The sequence below is a fragment of the Pongo abelii genome, chromosome 10 (assembly GCF_028885655.2).
Source record: "Pongo abelii isolate AG06213 chromosome 10, NHGRI_mPonAbe1-v2.0_pri, whole genome shotgun sequence".
Taxonomy (NCBI): domain Eukaryota; kingdom Metazoa; phylum Chordata; class Mammalia; order Primates; family Hominidae; genus Pongo; species Pongo abelii.
This window is the reverse complement of record NC_071995.2, coordinates 78,939,528-78,949,378: the sequence shown is the minus strand read 5'-3', so window position 1 is coordinate 78,949,378 and position 9,851 is coordinate 78,939,528. Positions and strand designations below refer to the sequence as shown.

The following is a 9,851-nucleotide window of genomic DNA, read 5'->3' as shown; positions in this document are numbered from 1 at the left end:
TTCAATAGCTAGGAATAATTTATAAGATTAATCATCAGAGAATTGTACATCAGCATCACAATGAGATATAATCTTACACCAGTCAGAATGGCTTTATTAAAAAGACAAAAATAACAGATGTTGGCAAGGATGAATAGAAAAGAGAACTCTTACACGCTGTTGGTGAGAATGTAAACTAGTAGAGCCACTGTGGAAAACAGTATGGAAATTTCTTTAAAAACTAAAAATAGAATAACTTTTTTTCTTTTTTCTTTTTTCTTTTTTTTGAGACAGAGTCTTGCTCTGTTGCCCAGGCTGGAGTGCTGTGGTGCAATCTCAACTTACTGCAACCTCCACCTCCCAAGTTCAAGTGATTCTCCTACTTCAGCCTCCTGAGTAGCTGGGATTACAGGTGTGCACCACAACACCCAGCTATTTTTTTTTTTTTTTTTTTTTAGTAGAGACAGGGTTTCACCATGTTGGCCAGGCTGGTCTCGAACTCCTGAACTCAAATGATCCACCCTCCTCGGCCTCCAAAAGTACTGGGATTATGGGCATGGGCCACTGTGCCAGGCCTAGAATTACCATTTGATCCAGCAATTCCACTACTGGGTGGCTACCCAAATGAAAAGAAATCAATACATTAAAGTGATACCTCCACTCACATGTTTATTGCAGTGCTATTCACAATAGAAAAGATATTGAATCAACCATCAGCAAATAAATGGATAAAGAAAATGTTATATATATACAAAATGGAATACTATTCAGCCATAAAAAATGTGGTAACATGGATGAGCTTGGAGAACATTATGTTAAGTAAAATAAGCCAGACACACAAACACAAAAATCGTATGTTCTCAATTATATGTGGGAGATAAATTATTTGAACACATGGAGGCAGAAAGTAGAAAAATAGATAACAGAGACTAGCAAGGGTGGTGGGGGGGGCAGGATGAAGATAAGTAGGTTAAATTGTACAAACATATAGTAAGATGGAATAATTTCAATGTGTGATAGCACATTAGAATGATCATATTTAGCAAAAATGTATTGTACTCAGGTGATGGACACCCTGAATAACTTGATTAGATCACTATTCATTAGATACATGCAACAACATTTCTCATGTACCTCATAAAGCTACAAAAAAAAAGAAAATATATATATATATGATTTTTAAAAATGTAGGGGTGCTATGGTTTGAATATTTGTCTCCTCCAAAACTCGTGTTGAAACTTAATCCCTAATGTAACAGTATTAAGAGGTAAGGCCTTTAAGAGATGATTGGGTCGAGGGCCCTGCTTTTGCAAATGGGTTAATCCATTCATGAATTAATAAATTAGTGGGTCAATGGATTAATGGTTTGTCACGTAGCTGAGTCTACTATCAAAGCCACTTTGCTTCTCCCTTACATGCTCATCACCATGTGATGCCCTGCATTGAAGGCCCGGAGACCCTAAAGGGAGTCCCCACCAGCAATAAGGCCCTCACCAGATGTAGCAGGTATTCAGTTATAGCAACAAAAATAAACCAGGACAAGAGGTGACTATAAGGAAACATCTCTGGAAACTGACTCCCCAGGTAGATGAAGCTGAGCTGCAGTAATCTTGAGTTCTTCAAAGGTGCCATTGCTTCTGTAGCTGAATGTCATGAGGGCTTTTCAGAGAGCTCTGAGATCTGCCCCTCAAGGTGTGGGGGCACACATGGACAAGACACTAAGTTAGGGAAGACTTCTGCAGGTTCTGTACCAACACAGCTTGAAGGAAATGTGGTGCTTGGGAAGATGATGGGAACAAATCTCCACTACATCCCAATTTCCCAATTCCCTGTGATTATCAGGATTTATGGAAGAGGGCCTCAGCAGTGCCATTGGGTCCATGTGATAAGGCCTCAGAGTTTAAGAAGGTGCTTATGATAGGGCCTCAGAGTTTAAGAAGGTGCTTATGTGGGATTGGATGTTACATAAAAGTCAAATTAATATACATATATCTAAATACTTAATTTGCCTCTGACCACTAGCAAATCATTCATAGACCAAAAACATTCTATGGGCAACACTGAGCAGGACTGATTAAGTATGCTTGGGGTAAGAAGAACTTTAGATCAAATATAAAAATGTTGCAGTTTTAAATAGAATTGGGTTTAGTTTTGATAATCATAAGCAAGCAGAAAATTGTAGATGATATTGTTTAAAAGGCTTGCAAGGAGAAATGCAAGAAAACTCTGCTGAAAATGATGGGAGAAAAACAAACAAACAAAAAAATCCAAAACATTGTTTATACTCCAAAAGGTAGAGGTTCTTCAGTAAATTCATTACATATAATCATTCTATTATATTGTCACTTTATGTCATCCTTTTGCAAGTGTTTATAATGGAATAAAGTCCAATCATAACAATGGACCCGCTTTAAAATTGAACAATTTGAGTAACAGGCCCAATTGTTTTCTTCTCTGGCAGGTACGCAATGGAATGTCACACACACAGAAATTTTCCCACAAGGCATAGTCAGTTTTTCTATTAGCAGATTTACTACACTTTCTTTGTTCATAATTTTTATTCAAAAATCTGTTCAGTGGAATTCAGAGTCTTGTCAAAATTGTTGATAAACCCACACTGTTAGGTTTCCTCTAGAAAAGCCATAGAGAAGAAAAAAAGAATTTAAGAATAATACAATAATTCCTGTGAGAAGAAAGGCTGTCTTGGACTGGCATGTGGAAGGTGAAAGGAGAAGAAAAGGCTAGCCTAGGGCAAAATACACTGGGCTGTAAAAGGATACATTAGAGAAAAGCCGTTTAATTCTGCTCTTTCTTGCTGCTTTCACACCTTAATAATGCCTAAGGGCAGCCTCCTATGCAGAGATCTGTGAGAATGCTCAGGCTCCTAGTGCAGGTACCCACAGGAGTGAGATTAAGGTGAGCTGGAGCCCTGCTCAGCTGTCAGCCTAGCCTCAAGCACTGAGACCTCCATCCTTTCCCTTCTAAACCCCCAGAGCTGGTGGATTATCATGGATGGTAGGTACTTCGTCCTAATACTAACTCTCCCTGGGAGTTGAAATTAAATCAGATTAGTAAAGTTGTTTGGTGGGAAGTTTCAAACGGCAGTGATTGTAGCTGCGGTTCAATAGTGCCTGGGGGCTCTTCCCTTTTCCTCTTCCTTGATATCTTGGGATCTAACAGAATAAAGTCTGGTTTTCAGTCTTCCTGAAATGGGAATTATGAATGCAACACTTTAACCTAGGTAAAGGAGAAAAGGAGAATTTATAACTGGGACACAGGGGTACGTATCAGACCCCAAAGACCTTCAGAAGAGCAGAGGGTCATCTCCACCCTATGTAGCTCCTCTCCACCCTCCCTTCCCTCTATGTCTGCTTCATTCTTTCTTTGCCTATACTGGGTTTTTAAATGTTGCATGTTGTGCATGGAAGCTGCCCACACTGCAGCACCTCTAAGGAGGATTACAATTTCTTTCAGTGACAATCGCAAATTTCCGGGAAGTAATTCTGATTGGCCCAATGTAGGTCCGGTGTCCAATCCACTGTGAGCAAGAATTTGTGATCATGTAGTACACTGTAGTTGCCAGGGGTAGGAAGTGGTGGTGGGAGAGATGTAATAACAAAATTAATGACTTCATTGTGAGCCTGGCAGATACTGCCCTCTGACACCAAAAAAAGAGTCCAGTGTAATACTGTATTCAAGATTCAGAAAAATCCAATGAACTCTCCAAAATCAATTGTATGATTTTGCAGACTGTACTTTTCACAAATGCATACAGCCAAGAGGGTAAATGGAAGGCTGGTTTGTTAGCCTTGGGTTGTTTATCAGTTTAAAACAGTGTTTTGTTTTTTAGATTTTCATTGTTTATTTACCCAAAGAGATGCCTTTTGTAATTCATCTGCCCAGAGAGGTTTTTTTTTCAATCCTGCTTGGAGGCAACTTTTTACAATTCAAACAAATGTGACATTGATGATCTAGTAATTTTTACTAAGTTGATCTCTAGTTCCTAAAATATTAAGAGCTCTGAATGAACTGTTCTCTCCTACAGTGTTAGAAACACAAAGTCTTAAATTCTACATTTCTTTGTTTTATGTGGAGAAACAGAATCTCTATATCTCTCCACTCTACTTTTCCCACAACGTAGTCATTAGGGGGTGAATAAACTGATTCATGTTAAGTCACACGCAGTCAAGAGTCTTGACAAATACAGATCTCTAAGACTGCTTTCTGTAGCATGTATATAATTCTTAGTGCATTATTAATGAAGTCTTAATTCTTAGAGCATGATTTAGGACAAATCACTTAATCTTGCTAGTTAGCCAAAAGAGCAAATGATCAAAGACTGAGCCCACAGTAAAGTACAATCGATTCATGGTAAATCAGCAATGCTTGAATGCTATGTATAAAATCCATACAGGCAAGAATCTGAAATATTTCTTCATTTAATTATTCATCCATATCCTAGACTGAAGAAGAAAGCCAGGGGACAATGAGAAGACGGGAACAAATGATTATATAGAAAATCCATTTCCCAAAGTAGTTCTCCTAATAATTCTGTCCTTTTGAAAATTTAAATTTTGCTCTTCTGCAACAGCAGTATCAAATATTTGGTCATTAGTATATATCTCCTTCATTAAAAATTGATTAAGCCAATATGCTAATCTTTCTCATTGCCTGTACAAAGAAAAACTAGTCAGTTGTATGGTTCATTGCCAGTATCAACACAAGCCACCAACTGCAGGACATCCAGCACATCAAAGTGCTTGCAGTGTTTCCTGGGTCTAAAACTACATCAAGTCCCTTTAATACTCTTCTTTACCTCCTGAATTACAAACACGAATTCTATACTATTTAGATAAATACCTAATTCAGGACCTAGAGAAGCATACAAAACTGTAAGGGAAAGGTTTACTTTTTCCAGCCTTTTAAAGAAACTGGATAGGCCAATAAATAGAGGCCCGTCATATTTATATGTTCCAGTAAAATTTGCCTATTGTACTTAAACAAGCTTTTGGATTTACAATTCTCATTTTAAATATACTTTTAGAGCGAGGATAATACTCAACATGGCATTAACAGAATTTTATTTCTTGTTTCATATTGGATAGACTACTGTAGCTGTAATAGGCTCATTGCCTGATGCATACAGCAAGTCAATACACCAAGATGCTGAGTTGCAGCAGAGAAAGAGATTCAATTGCAGGGTCACTGAACAAGGAAATGGGAGGGAGCCTCAAATCCATCTCCCTGAAGAATCTGAGGATAAAATTTTTAAGGGTTTTGGAGTGAACTGAAGTGTGGAGATTGTTGATTGGTCCCAGAGTGCACAGTGAAGTCATGGAATAGGGAGATGAATGAGGTATATTCTCCTGCTGATCTCACTCTTCTGTGGGGGTCTTCAAACTGGTTGCTGGAATTAGGGGTCTGAAAAACAATCTTGAGTGAAGCAGAAGTAAGGTCTTAAAGAAAAATTGCAAAGATATAAGTGTATTTATTTAGAATGAGAATAGAAATTACAAGAAATGAGGTATTTTACAAAATTTAACAAAAGCCTTACACAAAAGCCTTATGATTCTAATGACAGAGATCCTGTCTGTAGGAACAATGGGGATGCAAATTATTTCTTAAACAGTCTATGACCCTCATGTCAGACATCCTCCCTATGGGAACAGTGGGCATGCAAATCAATTCTTAAACAGCCTATGACCCTAATGTCAGAAATTCTGTCTATGGAACAATGAGCATGCAAATGGCCAGTATCTAGTGATACATGAGTTTTAACAACAAGGAAGTGGGCCAGAGTGCAGCCTGATTGATGCTTAATTATAACTATATTTCTGTCCAGAACTCGACATGCAATTCTTGTGAACTTTGTAGAGATGATTTCAACATCACAGTATGAAAGATGTCATTATAATACATAGTCCCATTAGAAATTTCTGGGCACAGAAAATAATACATGCTACCTTTGTCACAAAATACAAACCAGCTATGTAGGAATCAGACAGCAGTGGCTTGCTTATCTTTCTTGTCCAGTGTCCCTGGTACTAACAGCACCTGGATTATTATTATTATTATTTTAACAAGTAATAATTGCATCTTGAGAAATACTAACATCCCATTTCAGTGCAGCCCAGGACATTGTAAATTGAATGAAAACTGAGGAGAGGGGTCTTAGATGAAACTGAGGCTATTAGGTTGTTTAGATTTTGTTTGTTTTTTTATTTTCCTTTCCAGGATGGTTGTGGTAAAGACTTGAAGAGTAGCAAGTTTAAAAGGTGTAAGCAGGTCTGTTACATTAGAGATACAGACATTAATTCATTCTGGAGATGGAATGTTAAGAGGGTGGCCTTTTAGTTAATCAAATGCAAAGCCATTACACAGGCTTTATTCTTAGATGAGATTGAATCACAACTGACAGTGTGTGTGTGTGTGAATGTGTATGTCTGTGACCACACTTTGTAAGTATTGAGAAGGGACCCACAATTGCTAAGAGTTACAGTGGAGGTGTGTATAGGAATAGACTTTTGTTTTGGGGGGCATGAAACTCATCTGGAGAGAGGCAGAAAATAAGGTTTTTAAGAAAATTTACGAAGATGTAAATGTATTTATTTAGAATGAGAAAAGAAATCACAAGAAATTTGAAATTTTCAGTTGACAAATACAAATATCCAGAAATACTGCACAATTGCACTTATTAACAACCTTAAAAACACCATAATACTTTTTTCTAACATATGTATTTTTGCTGTATACTCTCAATTGCCTCTTGATATGACATTGATTTTATAATATTTTCCATGGAGAGAATAGAAAGATAATTCAGTCTTTCCTCTAGATTGATCAAAAAAAATTTTTTAATTTGGTAGTTTAGAAGAATTTATTATAATTTCGTTATTGTTTGGGATGTCAAATTATTAGGATTGCGGATAATTTGGGAAACTCTCTGTCAAGTTTTTTGTTTGTTTGTTTTTGAGACAGAGTCCCACTCTATTGTCCAGGCTGGAGTGCAGTGGCACGATAACAGCTCAGTGCAGCCTTGACCTCCCAAGCTCAAGCGATGCTCTTACCTCAGGTCCTCACCCCAAGTAGCTGGGACTACAGGCATGCACCACAATGCCCCGCTAATTTTTGTATTTTTTGTAGAAACAGGGTTTCGCCATGTTGTCCAGGCTGGTCTCAAACTCCTGGGCTCAAAGGATCTGCCTGCCTTGGCATCCCGAAGTGCTGGGATTACAGGTGTGAGCCACCATGCCTGGCATATTAAGTTCTGTTCATATGAGTCATAGGTTTTGCGGGCAATTTTTGCACAATATTATCAATTTAATTTAAGAGACTGCCATGAATTATCTTGGAATTGATGATATTTTTTAAACACTTTGCTATTGATGTTCTCACCGTAGCTGGGATGTATTATGAGTTGTTACGTTTTCTTCAGCCGGTATTTCCTGTTAAATCGGCAAGATATTTACATTTTTTCCACTTTGTCTGTGTGGAACTCTTCCTTTTGATTTCATTGTCAATCCAAGAGCCTACTCATTACTCCCATTCAAACTTATCTTTTCCTCTTAATGAGTTATTCTTTTGGATATGATGTGATTTTATTGTGGTTGTTATAATTTACTTCTTGATATCAGAGTAATTTCTATTGATTGTATTATTTATTCTTGTGGTTTTTCTTTTCATATTTCATTAATTTGAATTTGAGTTTTGGTTATTTAGTAAATACATTTTAAAATGGCAAAAGAATATCCTTCACATGTATCTACATCAAGAATCTATAATTTCTCTATTGTTTTATTGAAATTTTCCAAACTGTTTCTCTAAATTACAATTAAAATGGAATATCTTCAACACAACTTCCCCTTGTTCCAAAGTCGTAATGCCCAAGGCCATTCTAAGGGGAAGTATGAAGGAAAGCCAGTCATAGTGGAAAATGGTCTTGACAGGATTACATTAAAATGCCTTACCTTTTCCTCCTCAGCTTTATTAAGGTATAATAGACTAATGAAAATTATATATATTAATGTATACAACATGATAATTTGAGATACACATACATTGTGTGATAATTACCACAATCAAATTAATCAACACATCCTTCACCACACAATTACAGCTTCTCCAGTAACTGGATATACAGGCACGGGCCTCTACACCTGGCTAATTTAAAAATTTTTTTTTTTTTTTTTTAGAAACAGTCTCACTATGTTGCCCAGGTTTGTCTTGAACTCCTGGACTCAGGCAATCCTCTTGCCTAGGCCTCACAAAGTACTGGGATATACACACCAGGCCAGGTGTCCATACGTTTTTCATGGGCTTGGAGATTTACTTAACTTGCAGGAGAGGAAACGTAGAGAGGAGAAACTGAAGCAGTAGTTTTCTAGGCAAACCTCTTTTTCCTTGTGGGGTGTTTGTGTGTGTGTGTGAAGAGAAAAAAAAAAAAAAGAGGAAGAAGAAAACTTTGGTCTTACTGGTCTTACCACTCCAGCACATTTGCTCTTGCATTTCCAGGAATAATTTTTAATCTTGCTTTCCTCCTTCTTTTTCCCTAACATCTGACCTCCCAGACTACAGCTGCATACACTAGAAAGTAAGCATATTGAAATTTCTCTGTATACATTATAATATAAGGAACATTTGGAACCTCAGTTGGATTAAGGAAACAATAATTTAACTTAATGCAGGATCCATCTGCTGATAAAATGTGAGGTAACACACTTCTGAATGCCAATTTGAAAGATTTTTTTTTAAGGTCGGGAAAAAAAAAACGTTTGAACACTTGAAGGTGCAATTTTTTATCTGACCACCAGGGAGCAGACAAATGCCTTGAAAGAAAGGCTCGGCAATCAAATGAAAAAGTCAAAAACCACAAAAGGAAAACAAATGAAGCGCGTTAATTACCACAAATGAAATGAAAAACGCATTTTTTTATTTTGAAAATAAAAAACACCAGAAGGCATATGTTAAAACAAAACATTTTAACCATTTTCCATCTGACTATATTTAAAGGTTTTCTCATCCCTCTATCACTTGGAGGAGGCAATATCTCCCCTCTTTGAAGGCAAACAAGTCCTACTTAATGGAAAGATGTGCCAATTTACCGTCTACTCCCTGGAATTACTTGGCACATGTAAAGAAAGTAAAGGTTGCGAGCTACCGTGACAATCTATGGACACAGGCTTCTTTAGAAGTTCTCTTTAGTCACAGCAAAGCAAGCTGAAAAAAACAAGTTGGTTTTCCGTTTAACTTAGTGTGTAAATGTCAGTAAAGACTCAGTTTACTCATTGGCACATTTTAAAGTAAACGCCAATCTGTCAATTATAAAATCAATAAAATGGTTGCATAAAATTCTTGATTGTAGGCAATTTTAAGCAAATTATTCTTAATGAAAAATACCAGCATGTTATATACTTAATTTCATTTAAAGGAATCACTTCATGTTATAAAAAACCTTCCTTGGTTTTATTTAAACATGCCTTTCCCAGAGGATACAGTCTTCAGTAAATTTAAGTTAGAAAATTCATCTTTGAAATCTGGGTGTTAGTAACCTCCGTTCCCCAGTTTTTAACTCTTACTTCTATAATCCCATCTCCATCTTCCTGGAATGCCAAATATATATATATGCTTGCTCCTCTCTTCCTCTCCACACCTGTTGTCACAAACACAATTGTGACATAGTGACCAGCTTTCAAAGTTACCCTTCCAAACACTGACTGTATTTTTATAGGGCTTGAATACTATAGTGAAAGGGTAAAGGTCTAGTGCAGAACTTTAGGCTCAGAATGCGGGGTTTAAATCTCGACTTTACTACTTAATTAACAAATCACTTAACCTCTCTATAATTTCTTTACCTCTTTTGTAAAATGGGGAAA

At 36.9% G+C, this 9,851-nt stretch overlaps 1 long non-coding RNA gene across 1 annotated transcript; it reads right to left on the bottom strand.

The window, feature by feature from the left end:
- Positions 1–2,109: 2,109 nt before the first annotated feature.
- On the bottom strand, positions 2,110–9,633 carry LOC103892097 (uncharacterized). Its single transcript, XR_656325.1, has 3 exons — positions 9,555–9,633; positions 5,963–6,033; positions 2,110–3,216 (listed from the first exon to the last, which is right to left on the bottom strand). It is a non-coding gene; the product is annotated as an uncharacterized LOC103892097 (long non-coding RNA).
- Positions 9,634–9,851: the final 218 nt, after the last annotated feature.